This window comes from Galleria mellonella, unplaced genomic scaffold (assembly GCF_026898425.1).
Source record: "Galleria mellonella isolate WM207_F2 unplaced genomic scaffold, CSIRO_AGI_GalMel_v1 utg37, whole genome shotgun sequence".
NCBI classification, from domain to species: Eukaryota; Metazoa; Arthropoda; class Insecta; order Lepidoptera; family Pyralidae; genus Galleria; species Galleria mellonella.
Window position 1 is genome coordinate 2,449,661 of NW_026442087.1, and position 15,751 is coordinate 2,465,411.

Sequence of the window (15,751 nt, forward strand, 5' to 3'; positions counted from 1 at the left end):
TTACGACTTGAATGTCAAACAAGATGTATGTACATATGATGGTATTTCACGTCGAAAACGTCGTCGTCACGTGAAAAATGATCTCTCGTATGTATCAGTGAATTTACTGGGTACAGAGGAATAACACCTGAGTCCTCAGGAATGGCAACGCATGGGGGGTATCATGGGCGAGGCGGTATACTCTGTTATGTCCATGGTAATTGTCTCTGGTATGTCCAAAAATATTAATATATATATATATATATATATATATATATATATATATATATATTATAAACAATTCTAATAGTTATTTCTGTTGAGATTATATTATTTATGACCGTATAAATGTTTCTCATATACACGAATATGATAATAACGCGGAAATATTAATATAAATTTATTTCCGTCTGTTTATTGTTAATTGTGCTATTAATTTCAAGTTTAAAATAAAATTATACATATTTTAAAATAAATAAATATTTGCCTATTTGTATATATATTTTTTAATTTATTTTAATTTCTGTTTAGCACTACTACTGCCCACTCACTACTTGCTATGCCACTGCGTTAGGTTGACTGGAAGAAATCTCTTTTAGAGATAAGTTCGCGTTTGCTAACATTGTTATTAACTTATTGTTGTTTTAGCTTAATATATAATAACAAAACAAAAGCAATATAAAGCAAAACAACATATTTATTTTGTTTATTTTACGACATATTTGAAAAAAAAAAATATTTTTACGGTACAGCAAAGACATGCAACAGATACTGCCTTAACATACACAATTCTTTTTGAATAATTCTTTTCCTTTTTAATAATTACTTTATATATTTAACAAACATTTACAACAAGTGACTGTTTATCATTACACTGTACGGCTGTATGTCCTTTGCCACATTCGTAGCATAGAAAAAAAAAACTCCCATCGAATCGAAATTAATAAATTCCATTTAATTGTATTACGACTGCCGATTATCGTAGTGTCATTATCACAGTGCTGCGCCTATTTACATTTTATTATCGATAAAATTTTACGATCGTGTCGGCCGGAGTTGGAATCGACTCTCAAATTGATATTTTATCGATACCTGTCGCCGTAACCGCGGAAGGTTGAACGCTTATTGAGCTGTTTTGCGGCAACACTTGAAAGGCGATAGTTAAATTATTGCTATATTTTTTTTTTAGTGATGAAAATAGAATGGTAACCCCGCCTGTGTCGTTGGTGTGCGTTGGTAAGATAGTGAGCTAAGTAATAATGAAGTTGGTCACATTTATTCAATTCAATTCAATCATTTATTGCTATTATATGTTGTAACAATTTAGGTCTTGAGTTATTAAAAGTAAAGAATCGACATGAACCCTGGAAGGGCACGGCAAGTTTATGTTAAATGTAAGATTTTTAGAAGCGATCGTGTAAAGGCTAACCTACCTACCTATTAGCTAGCAATAGGGTCACTAGTCCCAATTAGTTAGGAGGAAAGGGTTTGTTAATATGTTCACCAGAGGGAAACTTTGTATAAAAATTGGATTCCTTGGGCACCTCTGTCTCATTCGTGTTTCTACCGTGAAGCAGTTGTATTTGCATGGCTGTATTTCGGTTTGAAGGATGGGATATGGCGTGAATTTACAGGATACAGAGGAATAACACCTGAGTCCTCAGGAATGGCAACGCATGGGGAGTATCATGGGCGTAACAGTATACTCTGTTATGTACTGTCTGTTATTATTACCGCATTCGAGTATTCAGACACTTCCCTATGGTTGACTGGGAGAGAATGCTTTTAGCATTAAGTCTGCCATGTACACATATATGTACTAATGAATAAATCACTACATAGTATAAAACAAAGTCGCTGTCGCTGTCTGTCCGTCCCTATGTATGCTTAAATCTTTAAAACTACGCAACGGATTTTGAAGCGGTTTTTTAATAGATAGACTGATTCAAGAGAAAAGCTTATATGTATAATATTGCAGAGAAACACTGATGAATTTAGAAGTTTCTAATGTGATGTGATATAATGTATACCCGCGCGAAGCCGGGGCGGGTCGCTAGTAAATAAATAAAATAAATACATTTTAATTTTGTGAGATTGAAGCTTTTTTTTTAAATTAAACACAAAATTTAAGAAGATATGTCCGATATACGTCGAGGCTTATACATCCAACAAACATTATATAGCGCATATTTTGTGTGTTTATGAAGTTTTCCACTAATTTTATTTACAATTTATTATAATGCCGACGTATTTGGAGTGTCTATTAGTGGTAAGTATGTGCATAATGTGAAATCTCGTTGACTTCTTGACACCGTTGTTCAGCGAGTAGGCGTCAATGTAAACTATACAGGATGGGGCCCACAGTTTAGATTAAAGATTTATTAAGGCACTTTAAAAATTTCTCAATACGTACGTATTTTTTGGCAGCCACTTCTATATATGTAATAGAATCGTAAATAAATGAAAAATGTACATTAACCGACTTATTTATTAATATTAAAATCTCCTACAACTTTTAACCATTTGAGTCTTATGTCGCTTTCTTTTTAAGACAAAACATTTTATTAGGTTTTACTTGTTGTTGTATTGGCCATTATCTGTCCATTGTCGAACATAGGCCTTCCTTCATAGACTGCTATAAAGAACGGGAGCGTTCCTTAATTATTCATAACAATTATTTTCCTTTTAATTTTCGTTGTGTTTCGAATAAATTCAGAATAAGGACCGCTTTCATATCTCCTGTAAATTTGATGATGATGATGATGATGATATAGAAATGAAGATATCTAAGTTAGAAAAAAATATCTACAATTATTTTATAAATATCAGTTTGTGAGTTTCTGGTTAAACGTCAATACGAAAGTTATGAGATAGAAAATATAATGAAAAAACAAAAGTTATAAGCGTAAATAAAAAAAAAAATAACAGTCCTTTGCAAGTAACATATCGCCGTGATGGTGCGGCGGCGCGCCCATGACAAATTCGCGAGCATTCGTCTAGCGAGCGCTGAGTGATCACCTCAGCGAGCGAGCGCGACGCGAACATTTGTCAACCGGTGAAGTGGGGCCTTAACTCAGGGTTGACACATATCTCTATTAATACAAATTTTTTAAGCAATTTCCAAATGTAGGATTCTGAGTTTGTCTGTTAATATTTTTCTAGTTATGTTACGTTATTATATCACTAATTTTATAATTTTTATAATTTATTTGACATTCGTTTTGATTCCGTATTAAATTGTGATTGAAAATCCTATTTGTAGATATGAAATTTTTAATGTAATGTGTCTGCAAATGATTTTGTGATTTGACTCTATTTTAGATGCAATATGTTAATAGTGCTTCATCTAATTTAAATCCGATATAAAATATATATACCTACAGAAATATATCTAATAAAAACATCTTAGATAAAAGCGAATTCTACGAATAAAAATACTTTCTTTACATATTTATGTATAAGTACTAGTTAGATTTAGTACCTTATTGTAAATTTTATTGCCAATTTAATTTGATGGACGGTATTCGACGAGGAAAGCATGTTTATAAAAGAAATTTTCACAAAATTCGCATTTTGGTGGATTTTTTGTTAAATTTGAAGCATTGAAGACAATTTTTAAAGTTGTCTATTTATAAAAGCAGCACCGCATCAGCGACATATGAAATACTGATATAAATAATATAAAAATAAATAATACCAAATGAACCTTAATCTTTTCTTTTTTATTTATAAAAATTTAATCTTAAATATTTATATATTTTGCATGGCTGTGTTTCGATTTGAAGGGTGGGATGTGGCGTGAATTTACAGGGTACAGAGGAATAACACCTAAATCCTCAGGAATGGCAACGCATGGGGGGTATCATGGGCGAAACAGTATACTCTGTTATGTCCATGGTACTGCTCATGTCTATAGGCGACGGTTACCACTTTCCATCAGGTGGGCCGTCAGTTTGTTTGCCATTCCAAGTTGTATAGATATATATATATATACTTTTATTGTCATGATATTTTGAACGCGAAATGTAAAATTACCTTTTATTTTGTCGTATAACAAACATGTATGCACAGTGATAGGCGTATTCGATTACATTCTTATTCTTAACCCTCTCTCAAGGGACGCAAAGATCGCTCCTTCCTCGTGTCAGCCAGCATTTATATCTCGAAGTTGACAGCCCTACGTTAAGGGGAGGTAGGGGTGTTCGCACGTCAGACACTAGGTGATTAAGTGACACTGTTTGTTGCTAGATATTTTTGCGAGGATAAATTCCCGTGCTCCCATTTTTAATGCCCTGTCAGGTGTAGAGCTTTTTACCAGAATTGACTCTTATACGTTGGATTTATGCGGCTTTACTGTGGTCACGAAATCGGTTCAGTAAAAAAAAAAAAAACAAAAAACCTCGTGTTTTTATATATTGTCGATTGTTATTTGATAAAAGGTGTCCAGTTTCGTGCTTACAGTGTGTGATAGTGATGATGAAGGCAATCGCTTCATCATGAGTAATCTACTAAAATTTAACCAATATGGTTTATGGGGGTGACTACGTGAAGGACTAAGGTAATAATCCATTACCCCCTACTCGAGGAGTACTAGAGAGAATAAATAGATCTATAGTGGCAACCCTGACAAATTCAAGTTAGGGCTACTTCCCTCAAGGTGAATGCAGATAGCTCAAGTCCTGTAGTTTATAACAAAATATGAGTAATTGCTATATATGTGGAGTGACGTAGAATGATATTAATTATTAATTTAATTTAATTTATTTATAATTTAATTAGACACATTATAAATGACTAGTGATTCCCCCTGGAAACCATCGTGAACAATTCTTGTTAAATTCGTCACGACGGGCTAACTGACCTACTTCATCCTCACCTATCATCCTTCACTGGTGCCCCGCCGGTGTATACCGATAGCGCGGGTGGGGTTACTATTTCATTATCACTTATAAAAAAAAAAATAAACATATCTCTTTATCCCTGTAATTACAACAACGTTCACGGAGCGAAACCTCATCAAAGTGCGCGGTGACAAAGTGCAAGAGCGTAAACCGACAAAAAACAAACAAGACGATTTAATACAGGCCCCTTTATTGCGGGCGAGGTGGTGAACTGGCGAGAGGAAAAACAAAACGCAACTCCATTTGTGGACACCAAAGATATAGCGATGGAACGGCTTGCGGGGCGCAGTTGGATGAAATATATTTAAAATTTTGACAAGAAACCATTTTCGGATATTGAAAAAATCGTAGTTAAAGTGTGTATTATATAAACATTAATAAAAAGAATAGATAATAGAAGAGGCAAAATGCTAAGCCATTTTACGCGACATGACGATTTTTAAAGAGCATAGCAGAAGGAAACATAGTGGGCAAAAGAGGAAGAGGAAGACCAAGGAATAACTACATGGAACAGATAAAGGAAACACTAGGTGTCATGTCGTATAGGGAGATCAAAGATATGGTCTGGGATAGAGGTGGCTGGATGAAAATGAAAATGTGGTAGTTGCACCGACAAGAAAAAACCCTTAAATGAAAATTTGTATCCTTATTGAAGCAATAAATTAGATTTGCACGCCTACAATTTTAAGACAATTAAACAGATGCCAAAAAGTTTTGTCACATGGCCCTTATAATGTCAAATGTCTGTTTAAAGCAAACAAATATTTTATTTCATTTCATATCAAGATGTTAAAGTATACGATTAAATTTATTAAAAGGTACTACAACTAAATTATTACTTATACTAAAACTAATATTTTTGCAGTTTCTCTTCTATAAACTCATTATTCAATTGACTGGAAAAAGGAAGTATTCTATTCGGCTGTATTTTTTTTTGCCTGTTACCTCATAACTCTGACAGTTGTAACCGATATGGAAAATTATTTTTTTATATGAAAGGCCATGTTCACAGATTGCTTCCGTGGAATATATATCAAATTTTGATAAAGGTTAAGTAAGTTTTTAAATCAAATAACTGGTTTTGCCTTAATTTAATTTATTTTTTAAGTTAAAAATTAATTATTTGATATTCCTTTGAAAACTTTGTTGATTATTAAAAGAAATCGTATGCTATAATGTCTACGATGCCATTTATGTCTATAGGCGACAGTCAGTATTTTTGATTACCAGTCAGTAGGCTGGTGGCTTGTTTGTTACTTTATTACTATTATTATACCAGCAGTTAATTGTCCATTGTTGAACATAGGCTTTCTCCATAAGGAAGGCTGTGCCAGTAGTTGCCATGCTTGGTGGGCGGGTTGGCAACCTTATTTAAACTGTGGTGATTTTTTAAAAAGGACTCTGTTGCCTATTCCTCGACCATAAAGTTTCCCTTGTCGCCTCTTACGATATCCAAGGGCAAGGAAAGGGCGGTCCATTCTGTACCAGGGCAATTTTCAATAACCGTAATTAATTACTCTAATCCTTTTTGTTTTTGTAATTGTTGCAATAAAGAGTAAAGAAATCTCATCTGGAACTCCATACTATACCACTTAGGAGATGATACTTGAAATATTCTTAGATAATAACATTTCATACTTTCATGTACGCCGATTTGAGCTATGAAGAGATTTATTTAAAAAAAAATTGTCACTTCCAGACAGTTTTATGTTTACGACAGGCCTTCTTGCGCCCGAGGCGACACCATCGTTTCCGGAGAGGGCCGACAGAGGGCGCAAACACGATGCCCATTTCCTGCGCGGAAGAGGCCACGCCGCCGCATCCGTAACCAGACTGATTGGGCCTTTATTAAAAACTGACACCTGAGGCGATCCGGGGATTTCGCGTTTTGTTTACGCTACGATTTTTGGGCGAGACAGTTTGATTGGTGCGCAAATAGTTTGCGTTTCGTTTCGTGTTTTAGTTTCGTTATTATTTTATGGACGTTCGTATAAAATTGATACGATATATATTTATTTAAGGCAAATATATAGTTTTAACAATATAGATAATTAATTAGAGAGATGATAGGTGAGGATGAAAGCAGGTCAGTTTTTTTTTTGATGGGTGAAAATGGTATGGTAACCCCGCCTGCGCTAACGGTATACGCTGGCGGAGCACCAGTGAAGGGTGATAGATGAGAATGAAAACAGGCCAGTTAGCACATCATGATGAATTCATCAGGAATTAACCATGATAGTTTCCAGGGGGAACCGCGAGGAGGTCGACCTGGTTGGGTATATTGCTAGCAATGGGATTCTCTCTCCATCACTAACAATCATTTTCCCCCCAAGCAGGTCAGTTGTCCTATAGTGACGAATTTCACATGAATGAACCATGATGGTTTTAAGGAGAAATTGCGAGGTAGATTGACCCGAGCAATATACTCTATTGCTAACAATAGGGCTGATAGAACTAATTATTAACAATCCCTTCCCCCACTTTGTGTATTTTTTGTTTACAAGCGATGGTTACCGCTTCCCAACGGTGGGCAATCCCGTTCTTTTACCAACATACATAATAATAATAGAAGAGGGGGAGGGATCGTTAATAATGCGGACTATAGCTAACAATGTACCTAGTCAGTTCGACCGCCATGTGGTCTCCCCTGAACACTAGCTGAATGACGATGGACTAACTGACCTGCCTTATCGTCCCTCACTGGTACCTCGCCAGCGTATATCGTGAGCGCAGGCAGGGTAACTATTCCATTGTTGTCCATTAAAAAAACAGGTAAATAAATAGGTAGATACTACGGCCATACAATAAACTTGTAGCCGGACACAATTCCAAATGAAACTATAAATAAAGCAATTCGTGTAGTTCTCAAAGATAAATTTCCCAAACAATATTTCGTATGGTGTCGTTGAAAAAATATTGCCTGAACCGTAACTGTCTGTTATAAATGCTGTGCCACACAGTGGACAACAATATATTTTATTGTCAATTAGCATTTTGCCCCCTACTTTGTACACGTGGATTTCAAAAGTAGAATCGTGTTTTTTTTTATCATAAATTGTTACCTTCCAAAATATTTACTTAATTTACAATTATTTTTTAAATCTATGCACCGCGATTTAGTGTAATTGTTGACTGGTAGAGAATGCCATCAGGCATTAAGTCCACCCTGTAGACATATTCTAATGGGTGCAAAAGTATAAATAAATAAATAAATCGTCATAATCATTATATTAGTCGTTAATTGTCCACTGGTGAAACACAGGCCTTTCCCTTTTGGACATTTTGCCAGTGGTCGCCACGCTTGATGGCGTGTTGACAATCACAGTTGAGCTTTGGTGATGTTCCTTCAGCTTCTTAATGTAAGAGGGACGGGGAAAAAATAAAAACTCTTTAAAAAAAAGTTAAGGAAATATTATTCCCATATATATACATGTACTTTCAAATTTTCGTATTGTGTACAAAGGTGAAAAAATAAATAAATATACATATTTAAGTTTATAATTATTATATTACAATGTTTTACAATCCATTACGTTCCATTACTCGATACGATAATGGTAGTTCAATTACATTTTCTCCAAAAGAAGACAATATTAGCGTGTGTTTAGCTTCATCATCACCATATCAGCCTTTAACTGTCCACTGCTGAACTTAAGCCTCCGCCTTGAGGGGTTTTGCCAGTAGTTGCTAAAGTTGACAGGCAGTTCGACAATCACAGTTAAGCTTCGGTGATATTTCTTCAGGTTCTTAATCTAAGAGAGACGGAAAAAATACAATATCATATGAAATAGATAACTTTTATATTGCGTATCAAGATAAAACATACACTAGATTTTAAGTTAAACCTTCAGGAATACAACTGTGATAAACCGCATCCAACTTGATGCAGTACCTTTTTGTATAATTGGAGCAAACATTTTATTTTTTATTTATTTATTCTTTATTGATTATATTACAAAAAATGTTTGGTACAAAAGGCGCACTTAATGTTATACAGCATTCAATCTTTGCCAAAATACAAATGTAATTATGTGGTAATTTTTTCTGTACAACTTAGAATGGCAAACAAGCTGACGGCCCACCTGATGGAAAATGAGCAGTACTATGGACATAGCAGAAGTAAATTGATTATCGTTGTAAATATTATAGTAAACAGTTATAAATTCGCATGGCTGTGTTTCAGTTTGAAGGGTGGGATATGACGTGAATTTACAAGGTACAGAGGAATAACACCTGAGTCCTCAGGAATGGCAACGCATGGGGGTATCATGGGCGAAACAGTATACTCTGTCATATCCATGGTACTGCTCATGTGTATAGGCGACGGTTACCACTTTCCATGAGGTGGGCCGTCAGCTTGTTTGCCATTCTAAGTTGTATAAAAAAAAATACCTGGCATAAACATTTCAATTGATGCAACAAACTTTTAAAAGATCGATAATGTACAAGCAACTCCTCTCGTGTTGCAAGTGTTCATGGGCGATAGTAGCCACTTCTTATCAGGTGGACCGTCTCGTTTGCCTCCATAACAATAAAAAAAAAATTATCACTATGTCGACCGACGTGTGGCATTGACATAACCACCGTTACATTCATTCTATATTGTGGAGTGATATCGCCCCCTAGCGGCCAGTTACCGCGGCTATAAGGATTTGTGTGCGAGCGTATTGGACATTACTGTAATCATTTTTAGTGTTCCGCAACATATTAGAGAAACGAATTTATAGAACCAATCGACCAATTTTTAAGTGACTACCATTGTAGGTTTTTTTTTTTTATAAATATGATGGTAAATGACCGGCGTGTGGTCCCCCGCATTGAATAGGCCACTCCTTCCTTTGCCGCAGATGTCGTAAGAGGCGACTAAGGAAAGACAAGGGATGGGCAGCAGTGCCCCACTTAAAATATCTCCAAAGACAAACTGCGGTTGTCAATCCGCCTGCCAAGCGTGGCAACTATTGGCAATGTGCTTGTGAAGACGTCGGTGAGGGCGGGGGTGGAAGCAAAGGTAGTGGTGATGTGAAATAATGGCGTTGTCGGTGATGATTGATATCCCGTGTAGTTATTGCTGAATGTGAAGAACTCTCGTCTTCGCTTTTTTTTTTTTATACAACTTAGAATGGCAAACAAGCTGACGGCCCACCTGATGGAAAGTGGTAACCGTCGCCTATAGACATGAGCAGTACTATGGACATAACAGAGTATACTGTTTCGCCCATGATACCCCCCATGCGTTGCCATTCCTGAGGACTCAGGTGTTATTCCTCTGTACCCAGTAAATTCACGCCATATCCCACCCTTCAAACCGAAACACAGCCATGCAAACACAACTGCTTCACGGTTGAAACACGAGTGGGACAGAAGTACCCAAGCAGACTGCTTGCTATCTTCTGTTCTTCTCCCCTTGTAATATGTATGTAGATTCTCAATTAGTCTATAATTATTACCAAATTCTGTCGCCTCCACAGACAAAGTACAAATGCACTTATTAATAGATTTGTTGGGGGGAAAGGGATTGTTAGTAATGGAGACTGAGAATGCCGTTGCTAGCAATATACCCAACCAGGTCGACCTCCTCGCGGTTCTCCCTGGAAACTATCATGGTTAAGTCCTGATGAATTCATCATGATGGGCTAACTGGCCTGTTTTCATTCTCATCTATCACCCTTCACTGCTCCGCAAGCGTATACCATTAGCGCAGGCGGGGTTACCATACCATTTTCACCCGTAAAAAAAAATAGAATCGTTATTGTTAGCAAGTCCATGAGATAGAATGAGATGACACCGTGTACTGTCTTTGTGGAGTCGGTCAACCTCCACGCAATGCCCTCTGGAAACCATCACGACTAATGCCTGGTAAATTCGTCATAAAGGGCCAACTGACCTATTTTACCCCCCACTGGTGCCTTTCCAGTTTATACTGTTAACACAAATAGGATAACCATTCCATTTATTTATTTCAGACAACTTTGAATCTATGATTGTTAATACGTAAATTTTGAGATCGCGGTTCAAAAAACTATGTTAGTAATTAATCACTAATGATGATCTAGATCTAAATCTAGGTCTAGATCTAGGTCAAACATTTGCACTAGACTATCAAATTTATTTACAAACATGTTCCACTAATATCCATTAAAAAATGACTCGCTCTGTCTTGTTCTTTCTCATGTGAGTGATGACCGAAGCAATTTTTTTTTTATACAACTTAGAATGGCAAACAAGCTGACGGCCCACCTGATGGAAAGTGGTAGTTGACCCGTTTTTGAGTGGTCGTCCGATACTGTATTTGTTTGTACGATGTCGCTACTCAAGAACCTTTCTTCCCCATCGATTGTTGGTACTTCGAGTTATCAACCAGTCCATTGCTATTTTTATTTAAAAACTAAACTACTGCTATCCGAAAGTAAATTCTTTTAGATAAAAAATAATTTTCTAAATCATTTAAAAAATGACGAAGTTCTGATGTAATAAACATAAAAAAAATGGCAAACGAATTAAGAACTACTTCCTTTTTTTGAAATCGGTTGAAAGTGGTTCCAGTATTTTTCGAGAAGATTTTATAACGCCGTAGGTAACACCATATTGTTTCGAGGATCAAATGTACGGAACACGCATTCGATTAAGTTTTACGATGCGAACGGCTCCGATATTCGAGTGGCGAAGTTTAATCGATTCCGAAGTCGTTACCGACTCGATATGTCGCACCCTTATGGCTTGTTATGTTTTTTATTTCGCCTTACAATTGCTTGTTTTATGGACTTTCTTCGGTTTTTTGTTGGCAGTTTTATTTAGGTTTGAAATTGTCTTTTTTTTTTTAATATATAAAGATTAACAAGTGCCTTTGACGATTTGCCGAGTCATCGTGATGAGATTGTTTGTTTCAGAGACAGATTTAAAATTTTTGAATTTAGAATTTAGAATTTTCATCGACAAAGATAAACGGAAAGTTCAGTCGCCACAAAATAATGATAGCTACGGAAAAAAAATCAATTAAGAAATGATAATAAAGTCGGTTAGTGACGTAATAACAAAATCCGTTTTACCAGAGGGAGACTTTGTACAAAAGTCGTTCGCTTGGGTACCTCTGTCACATTCGTGTTTCTACCGTGAAACAGCTGTGTTTGCATAGCTGTATTTCGGTTTGAAGAGTGGGATATGGTGTGAATTTACTGGGTACAGAGGAATAACACCTGAGTCCTCAGGAATGGCAACGCATGGGGGGTATCATGGGCGAAACAGTATACTCTGTTATGTCCATGGTACTGCTCGTGTCTATAGGCGACGGTTACCAGTTTCCATCAGGTGGGCCGTCAGCTTGTTTGCCATTCTAAGTTGTATAAAAAAAAATACATATGAATTGAAAATCTCCTCCTAGTGGGAGTAGTTTAATAGAAGAACGATTTCTATCGTAATTGTTAGAATGAATGAATGAATGAATGAGTATACTTTATTTGCATTATATATTATAGGAAATAAACAAGACAATTAATAGATATAACGATATAAATGTATAAGTACAGTAAGGCGGTGTTATTGCGTCATATATGAGAAAGACAAGGAAGTAAAACATATCTTCAAATTTAACTGCAAAAAGTAGTGTTAGAATTAGTTCAAAATTGATATAGAAAATTTTATAAGCAAACATCATATTTTTTTTAATGGATGATAACGGAATGGTATCCCCGCCTGTGCTATCGGTATACGCTGACGGGGCACCAGTGAGGGATGATAGGTGAGGATGAAAGCAGATCAGTTAGTCCATCGTGATGAATGCAACAACTATAGTCACAATAGTTTTCAGGGGGAACCGCGTGGAGGTCGACCTGACAGGGCTTGCTAGCAACGGGCCCATTAGTTCTCGTTCCTAACAATCCCTTTTGCCCCAGGCACATACCAAATTAACATTATATTATAATTTATAATTAATATTATAAACTTAATAGTCGAAGAATGGGCAGCATAGACTCTTTAAACCTCACCAAAGCCTAACAGTTGTTGCCAACTTTATTGCCAAGCGTGGCAACTATTAGTTAGGCTTTAAGAGATGTTTTAAGAGGGACGCTGCTGCCCATCTCTCGCTCTCCCTTAGTCGCCTTATACGACACGCACGGGAAAGAAAGTGGTAGCCCATTCTATACCGGGACCACACGGTGTTATAAGGTAACAAACAAACTCACTTTCACATTTATAATATTAGTAAGATAAGACATGATACGGCACGAGGAACTTATGAACATTATAATAGAAGGTAAGATAGAAGAAAGAAGGGGAAGAGGGAGATCGAGACATAGTTACATCAGGCAGATCAAGGAAGGAGTTGGTGTCGTGTCGTATCAAGCGGTGAAGAGACTCGCTGAAAATCGTAGTGAGTGGCGAGAGCTCCCCCGACAAGGGTGCAGCTCTTAAATAGGATAGATAGATAGATAGTAAGGACTCAGTTACAGTGTACATACCTATATTTCTAACATAACATTGATATTTACACTACCTCAGGTCAGAAATTCCACGGTGAAACTTAAAATCACCAGCAAACAGCGTTTAGGCATATTAATAAATTATCACTCCGCCCCCATGGTTTGCTCGTGTATTTTAGTATGCGTGTGTTAATCAAGAGAGAAACAGCGCTAAGTTATGTACAAACATGCTGTATAAATAAGCAGATACCGTGCACGTCAACGGAAAATGAATCATATGGCGTACACATTTGGGTTCCGTATAGAGTAATAATAAATTTATCAATTAATGATAATTGTATTTTTATGACGAATTGGCAAAGTGACGAATCATCTGATTGAAAGTAGCAACCATAATATATAGACTTGGACATGGATAACACAGTATATACTGTGTCGCCGATAGCATGCCTCCCTTATATCTTTCCAGTTTTCCATTTTGTTTATTTTTAGTTCACATTTTATAAGATAGATAACATAATAGGGATATTATAAAAATCTAGATTTCTAGATTTTTTTTAATGGGTGAAAATGGTATGGTAACCCCGCCTGCGCTAACGGGATACGCTAGCGGACCACCAGTGAAGGGTGATAGATGAGAATGAAAACAGGCCAGTTAGCCCATCATGATAAATTCATCAGGAATTAACCATGATAGTTTCCAAGGAGAACCGCGAGGAGGTCGACCTGGTTGGGTATATTGCTAGCAATGGGATTCTCAGTCTCCATTGCTAACAATCCCTTTCCCCCCAGATTTCTAGATTGATCAGTATTTTTTTTAATTTTTTCAATTATTTTAATCTAGCTTGGCACCAGTGAGGGATGATAGGTATGAAAAGGCATGTCAGTTAGTCCATCGTGATGAATACACTTGGGATTCAGCACGATGGTTTCCAGGGGGGACCACGTGGAGGTCGACCTGACAGCGTATATTGCTAGCAATGGGGCTGGTAGTTCGCATTACTAACAATCCCTCTCCAATAGTCGATGATCTTAAAAGTATGGGGAAAGCAAAGATAATATTTTTTGACAGTCACTTATTTATTGTTTACTTATTACGTCATATCAGCCTTTAACTGTCCACTGTCTATAATAAAAAAAAAAAATATCAAAAATATTTGATATTAAAATATATTATATTATATTAATTAATTAAACAAAACATGTGATAAAATATTGACATTTACGTGAATATTCATATTAAATTTTACGAACTGATCTAGCCGTTTTTATTGGCTGCCAAATAAAATTTTTGTATGCGGTCAAGGAATTTCTATATTTACATAAAGCTATTTAAAAAAAAAACTACAAAAACAAAAATGGTAGCCGTGAATACGTACGAAAAATCGCCGTTCTATAGAATTACACAAACAATTAGAGGTCCCGGCCAGGACAAATGTTTGTTCTCTTTTACGCGACACGCCGACCACCTTTAGCGTGAACACGTTAATTTGCTGTCTCTTTCACTCTTTATAACTTCATCATCTCTCCTTATCGCACTTCACGCTTCCGAGAAGGTTCGACTGTCAACAGGGTTCTAAATTTGAAAGCGTTCGAAATATAAATATCGAACGACAAATACGTTGAGCAAACTATTTCGTATCGGATTGTCACGAACCGAAAGCCGAGCGTCATTATGTTTTTTTTTTCGTGTCGGCCCGCTAATACGTTGGGAAGCACAAAAGTGCCGGCTGTCTAGTGAAACTACAGAGGTGCCTAGGTTGTTTACAGACAAATATCTCTATTAGTAAAGTCTAGTACCGACAGTGGTGTCTAAGTATTGACTCGTATTTCTAACTAGTGGTATCCAAATGTCGACTTAGAAGGCATTGACTGAAAAAGAAATAAAATCCCTAATAGTAGACATTAGGGGGGAAAGGGATTGTTAGCAATGGAGTTTGACAGCCCCATTGCTAGCAATATGCCCTATCAGATCAACCTCTACTTGGTTGCCCATCGTGAACATTTCTTGTTGAATTCGTCACGACGGGCTAACTGACCTGCTTCGTCCTCACCTATCATCCCTCACTTGTGCCCCGCCGGTGTGTACCGATAGCGCGGGTGGGGTTGCCATTTCATTATCACCCATTAAAAAAAATACTAGACGTTATTTATGTATTTATTCTTTATTGATCACATTAAAAAGAAAATGGTTAGTATAAGAGCGGACTTAATGCTAGATTCTATATATATGCTATTCCCTTCCAGTCAACCTTTGAAAAAACAGAAATGTAGTGTAAATAGTTACAGACGGGGGGGAAAGGGATTGTTAGTAATAGAGACTTAGAATCCTATTGCTATCAATATACCCAACCAGGTCGACCTCCTCGCGGTTCCCCCTGGAAACTATCACAGTTAATTCCTAAAGAATTCATCATGATGGGATAACTGGCCTGTTTTCATTCTCATCTATCA